This window comes from Copadichromis virginalis, linkage group LG20 (genome assembly GCF_057382275.1).
Source record: "Copadichromis virginalis isolate Kocher_CV1m ecotype Utaka linkage group LG20, C_Virginalis_male_GT1.1, whole genome shotgun sequence".
In the NCBI taxonomy this organism is placed as follows: Eukaryota; Metazoa; Chordata; class Actinopteri; order Cichliformes; family Cichlidae; genus Copadichromis; species Copadichromis virginalis.
The window spans coordinates 3,491,027-3,497,582 of NC_140637.1; positions in this window are offsets into that span (position 1 = coordinate 3,491,027).

The following is a 6,556-nucleotide window of genomic DNA, read 5'->3' on the forward strand; positions in this document are numbered from 1 at the left end:
ATGCAACCCACTGGACATGCCACAATAGGTCAGGTCTGCTTTGATGACGATAAGGCAGGTGGGATTTATGTCGTGGTAGACATGAAAAATATGTTCCACTAATGATGGTTTCAAAAGCACATTCTGCTAATGAGCAGACACGATAAACAGTTTAGATACCCAGTCGCTTCATCTTATTTGTAATCAAACATTATTGCAGTTGGACCACATCTGAGGGGAAGTTGTAAAAAGCATAATCCACTACAATAAAGACAGCAAAGGTCAACACAAAAACTGCAAGAAAAGAGTAGCTCAGCCTCCTAACTCCCAAATCAGCCCAGCATCTGGGGGCAAGATGCACCAGAAGAAGTGGCCCAATACACAGAAGTCCTACTTGGCACAGGACCTAAAAATCAGTTGCCATTGTCCTGGTTCCAGACACCAGAGTAAACCGCAGAGGTCTTTTGTGTACACCCCAATGTAGTGAAACCTGTGTAAAAGTAGGCAGATGGTTTTCATGTTGTGGCTGAGAAGTGAATATTCCAGTCACTTGTAGCAGAACCAGATGGACTGCTTATAAGTAGCATCAAGGGAGCTACTAAGTAAGTAAAGTTGCACAGGTTGGTCTTAAGCTTCAGTGTCCACAACCTCAAAAGCACAATCCACTTCTGTCCTTATCCTGGACCAAGATACATCCAACAAACACTGATCAGCTCACTTCAAATGCATAGCAGACCTGTCACATCATGAAGAGCTCTGAAAGACATCACCAAAATCTTAAACTGAATACGAAGTATCACAGAGAGCCAATGAAAACAGGACAGAACTGGTGTCACATGGAGTCTTTTAGCGGGCCGGGTGAAAAGCCTCGCAGTAGCACTCTGGACAGCTTTTAAGCAATCAAGGAACAACAAAATGTTACAATCGAGCCACGTCAAAAATAAATAATGATAATTCCCATTTCAGAACAAGATGATAAAAGCATTATAAGACAACGAACATGTTTATCGAAGGTGAACTGATCCAAATCAATGCCCAGATTTCTGACCGTTCGCAGAACTGAAGATGAAACAGGGCCGAGAAAAGGACTGGTGTGACAATAATGACCGTTTTAAGATTTCTGATGCGTGTTTGATTAGTTATCTGTTACTCCAATGTTTCGTTTTTTTTGCTCATGGTCAGGTGGCGTTTCATTTACTCACCTCTCAGACACACACACACACACACACACACACACACACAGCTGCTGGGCTGTTTTTAGCACCACACTGAGGGCCACATGGCCCAGTCATCTCCTCTTGTTACATGCAGCCACCGCTCCACTCAAGCTTCAGCACTACACATGTTACAGCATGCCACTCTCACACACACAGCGCGCACCAAAAATATTCATATAGAAATTAGCAGACACAGTCGGTGGGCAGGCTGAAAATAGAGAGGGACACTGCGATCACGTTAGGCGTGCATGGACTTTATCATACGACGGCATTAGAGAAAGTGTTTGCCCAGAGGAGGGTGGGTGTAATAATTTATACTGTACTGATCCTATTATAGCTCATTATGTTGTCAAGTGATATAACCGTTTATTACTGGTGAATAATTGCAGTTGATAAAAAATATTCTGATGTTCCCATTTTGCTCCCCGAGTTTAATATTTAAAGCTTAGACAAAAAGAAATATGAGAAAACCCACATATCAATAAATCCCTCATTGTTAATAAAAACATTAGAGAGAGAAAAAAACCTCCATTATTAACTTTTACAAACTTTTTGGTTAACGTTGACATTTTTCCCCCTCAGCCCATCTGGTCATTTGTGCTGCCATGTTCCTCGTTAGGCCGCCTTCTATTAAAATCATCACGTTGTCAGGGCCTCAGAGTCGTTTTATTGTGTACGGTGTTAAAACCGTACTGGCCTCATTTGAACCATGTGGTTTGAGCTTTTTTAGGAGATGCTCCAGTGGTCAGTGACATGACTTAAATTGGAATGCAGTGCAATAAACCCATAGGAGGAAACACAGCAACTCATTAGAGGGGTTACAAAACTTACCACACCCAGGGAGACCCAGTTCAGAACCACAATTAGACTCCTTGATTTTTTCCCTAATATGGGATCCTTAAAAGATCTGGTAATGGTGTCTTTGTGGGGGAGGGCATTAGGTAAGGGTACGGTTGAGTAGGGACGTTGAAAGCAGACAACTGGCGCTCCCTCTATCATACTATTGCCTTATTAGTGCTGAGGCAGCAGTGTGTGGACACAGGCAGCATGCTGAGTCCAGCACTACCACAGCACAAAGACTTCAGGGCCCCAGGACTTGAAGCAAGCCAAAAAACTCAAACACCGACAGAGTAACAATGAAACAGAGCAGGCATTATCCGCACAGACCACTTCCCCTGGCACAGAAGAGTTTGGCAGGTGCCTCTCTGCCACAAACATGCGTTGATACACGACAACACACCTGTGACCGTGTTGGCTCGCCAAATTTCTCTGAAGACTTTCTGCACAGGAGACAGTAAAGAACATGGGTTACTGTCGGGGCTCGGAGGACTCGTCGAAGCCCAGTGGTTGAAGGTTAATGGAAAGATATGAGAGGAAGACAAAAGAGCTGTGGCGGATGAAATTACTCCTGAATGGACAAAGGGTACAGGTCAACACGCTAGTGTTTGACCTCATACGCCAGCTCAACACCTCCATTCAGCAGGTTGTTCACCCCGATGATGAACTGTGGGAGCAGGTCAGCCTTTTTACATTGAGCCAAACCGTTGAATCAGGCTTATATTTAATTTGGTTAAATGAAAATCTGCATGCAGAGCAGCCCCGCAGGGTGATTAGCTAAGCAACATGTCACACTTATCAGCTGCATGGACAGAAATCAGCATTTGACACAAAGTCAGTCAAAGTTGCAGTTTCACTGCGAGCATGCAGCAGGTGAGACATCCATCACTCCTTCACACCTAACGCCTCAAAGCCGACATGATCAACAAATTATGTGGAATGAGTACTTTCAGCCACTCACCTTACATTACCCAAAAATATAATTAAACAATGTAAAAAAAACAAACAAACAAACATGCTGGTGTTAATATCAGTGACAGTTACAGGTGACGTCTTTCTTTTTCTGGCTATTCCTGACCCAAACATGACAGGCAGCTTCAACATGTCAGTAATTACTCGTTGAATAACCTCTTTAAGAATTGCATCACTCAACTTGATTCTTAAAACATGTTTTTCTGCTGTTATTGAGAAAATTCAACAAATTTCAGATAAAGCTGAATTCATAGTTCTTCACCATTTCAAAGACCTACCTACACTGACCCCCATGAAGATCACACCAATATTACGTTTTCAATGCGCTGAGGTATTCAAAAAATCTGACATATTGTCAGTTGGCAATTACTTTCCCACTAGCGTTAATACATAGTCTATAAATGACATTACTAACACTGCAAACAAGCACTAAAGTAAAAGCTAAAGACGAGCGTGCCTCAGGTGGGTGTGAAAACATTTCAAAAATCCCCTGTGAGCCAAAAGTTTAACTTTTTTTTTCTCTGGATGATGTCATTGTCATTAGAGCCAGGATATCTCTAACATAGCACAAAGACCCCACCCACCTACACTCTGAGCCATCTGTTTGCAAGGGGGAGCCAATCAAAAGAAAGCTGACTTAAAGGGCTGGTGGCCTTAAAGCCTTAAAAAGAACCAAACCTGCTTTTTTTTCCAGACACAGAATGAACCGAGCAGCTGCAAAACAAAGCAGTGTAAAAGATAAACTAGGATTACTTTTGAACTGTGAATCTCATAAAACTACTCCGAGAAATGATCACATCCTTTTTTCAGGGAACTGAACAAACAAAGAAAACACATACTAGAGTATTCTCTTCCCCGTTTCTATTTTAAAGCATATATTATCATCATTTCCTGTATTCTTCTTCCTGTGGCAGAATTTTAAAGCTGAGAGAGGCTTGTTTGTTTGAGGAAACCAACAAGAGTTTTTCCAGATACTTTGCAAACGTACATACATATCCTGAGGAGTGTGTATGACAAATGTAGGTGCTTTAAGTATCTACAAATCATCCAAATGTGCATGCGTTTGTGTAGCGATAATCACTTCCAGGCTTACAAAGCTGGCCAATATCATTTCATTAGGGCAGAGGAGCGAGTGCTGAGGCTTTGGCTGAGATTAGGGTGGACAGAGAAACTCTACCCCGACCCCAGTTGTCCTGAAGACGGGGGTGGCGGGGTGAGTCAGTGGGATTATTAGTGGGAGGTTCAGCTGTTTATTATTCCAATTCTATCTCTAACAGCTGAAAATTGGAGAATTAGGCACCAGCCCCGAGCAACCCAGGGATCAATGCAGCGGGGTTAAACCCTGTGGCATTGCTGCACACACCGACAGCGCTTTCAGATACTGACGCAGCACATACACACACACACCCCACACCGCAGGGGTCATTCACAAAACTTAACAGACGCATCAGATTTACCGCTCCGAAGTGATAAGACACTCATGGACTTCACAGGTCGATGAAAAGCTTCGCACTTCAGTCGTGGAAGAGCCTTTGAAAAGCATGAGGATATAGTAGATGGTTAAAGCTTTAGATTTTGGTGAAATCGTATGTTTCTTTTCAAGTGAGAGCACAGCATCTGCAAAGCCTCAAACACAAACTAAAGTCCTTTGATTCTCTATCTGAAGCCTATAAAAGAACACACGTACGACTCTGTACACCTTATCTCTTCTGACCAAAGGGTAACTACAAAGAAGGCAGTGAACAATGTCTTTAAACATTTATTTTTTAAAAATAAAAATCACACAGTTTGACCGTCTCTAAATACATCCTGTGACTTTCTCTGCGATCGACATAAACCTGTAGTGTCAGAGGGTCTGTAGTCACGTTCATGCATGTTAATCTGGATAGGGTCATGTGACACTGGGAACCTGAACTTTCCACACCATGCAGGCATGCAGTCTGATGGCATGGAAACAGAGCTCTGGACATATGGAGGTCAGGGAGTTGAATTTGGATTTTAAATTGGTTTCAGGTTCAGATTTGGGCTGTTTAGGTTGGTTATTGTAATGAAGGAGGACAGAAGACTCCAAGTAGACAAAATAGAGAGAAAATAGAGCTCTGAGCTGAAATTAAATACAATGAGAGAATCCGCTGGTTGCAGGACCCAGCTCCAGTTACTGTCAATAAAAGTGTTTTTTCCTGGCTCAGAATGAGCCTTTGGGCGTCGTTGACATGGACTCGTTACATTTACTTTCCACTAAACAATGAGGTTCATGGTTGTGTGGAAAGTAAATGTAATGAGTCCATGTCAACAAATGTACTTTTTCCAATTTTCCAGTTATTTCTGACTGTTAATCGATAGATCAAACACAGATTCTGCGTGATAGCAACTGACAAGAAAAATACAAATTTGGAAGATGGGAAGAGGCAGCAAATATGGTTATATGGAAGAAAAATCTGCATGTGATTGAATCTCAGCAACTACACAGTGCAGCTCCAACTCCACCCATTATGTGTATGCATGCACTCCTGTGATATGTAGTAACTTCCATCATTTGAATCTGAGGCGTACTTTAAATAAAGAAAAAGAGGCACGGCATGTCTTTGTCCTACAAATGAGGGCAGCTTCATCAGTAATGACAACTGTGCTTACTGAGGCAGATTGTAACTTGATGCTACAAGTCACTGACATTAATTTGCAAAAATGCTTACTTAATGAAGATGATTTCCTTAAATAATGGCATGCATTTATTCACTGTGAATAGGTCAGCTTTAAATTGCATGAATGCATTCATTATTTCAAATTTCTTCCAATAATTTCAGTATTTTGGCAAATGGCTGGACAATGACTCACAACGTGCATTTTCAGCCTACTCAGCTGGTAGAAACAAACTTTATGCAAGTAGCTGAGTCACGATCGCATGATCGAACGTTAAAGAGTTAACCGAGACAAACTCGGAGCTTCTTTCTACAAAAATAATTCAAAGGACGCTGATCAGATCATCTCTACCTGGCAACTAGCGTGGTACAGCTATGTTTGGATAAAATCTCACTTAATGACTCAGCTGTACCAGCAGGTTTTTATAAATTTGTTTGTGATAGAAAAGACTGAGAACATCGACTGAAATTGATTTTACTTTGAGAGGCCATTTCATAAATGCAGTGCAGGTATGAGAAAAATCAATGTTTGCCATCTGCTTGCAACCTTAACAGTGTGATTGTATCCAGCATGACATCACAGCGAGAAAACACAGGAAATGCGTTTAACAAATAAGATGGTAAGAAAGAGGATCTTTGCTTGCATATGTATATGGAGTGAAATAAAGAATGGGGTACGGCGAATACACAAAGACACGAGACAAGGCAACTAAGGAGACACACGCGCGCACACACCAAGCCAGAACTTCTTTAGATATTGGCCGATGAAGATGACCGAGAGAATGTAAATTACATCAAGTCGACCTATTACGCTTTTACAGATTTATTGTCAATATATACTGAGACCCAGCTTAAACCTGTCCAAATTTTCAAATAATGAGGTCTGTTTATGTACATTTAAGCTGTGTGAGC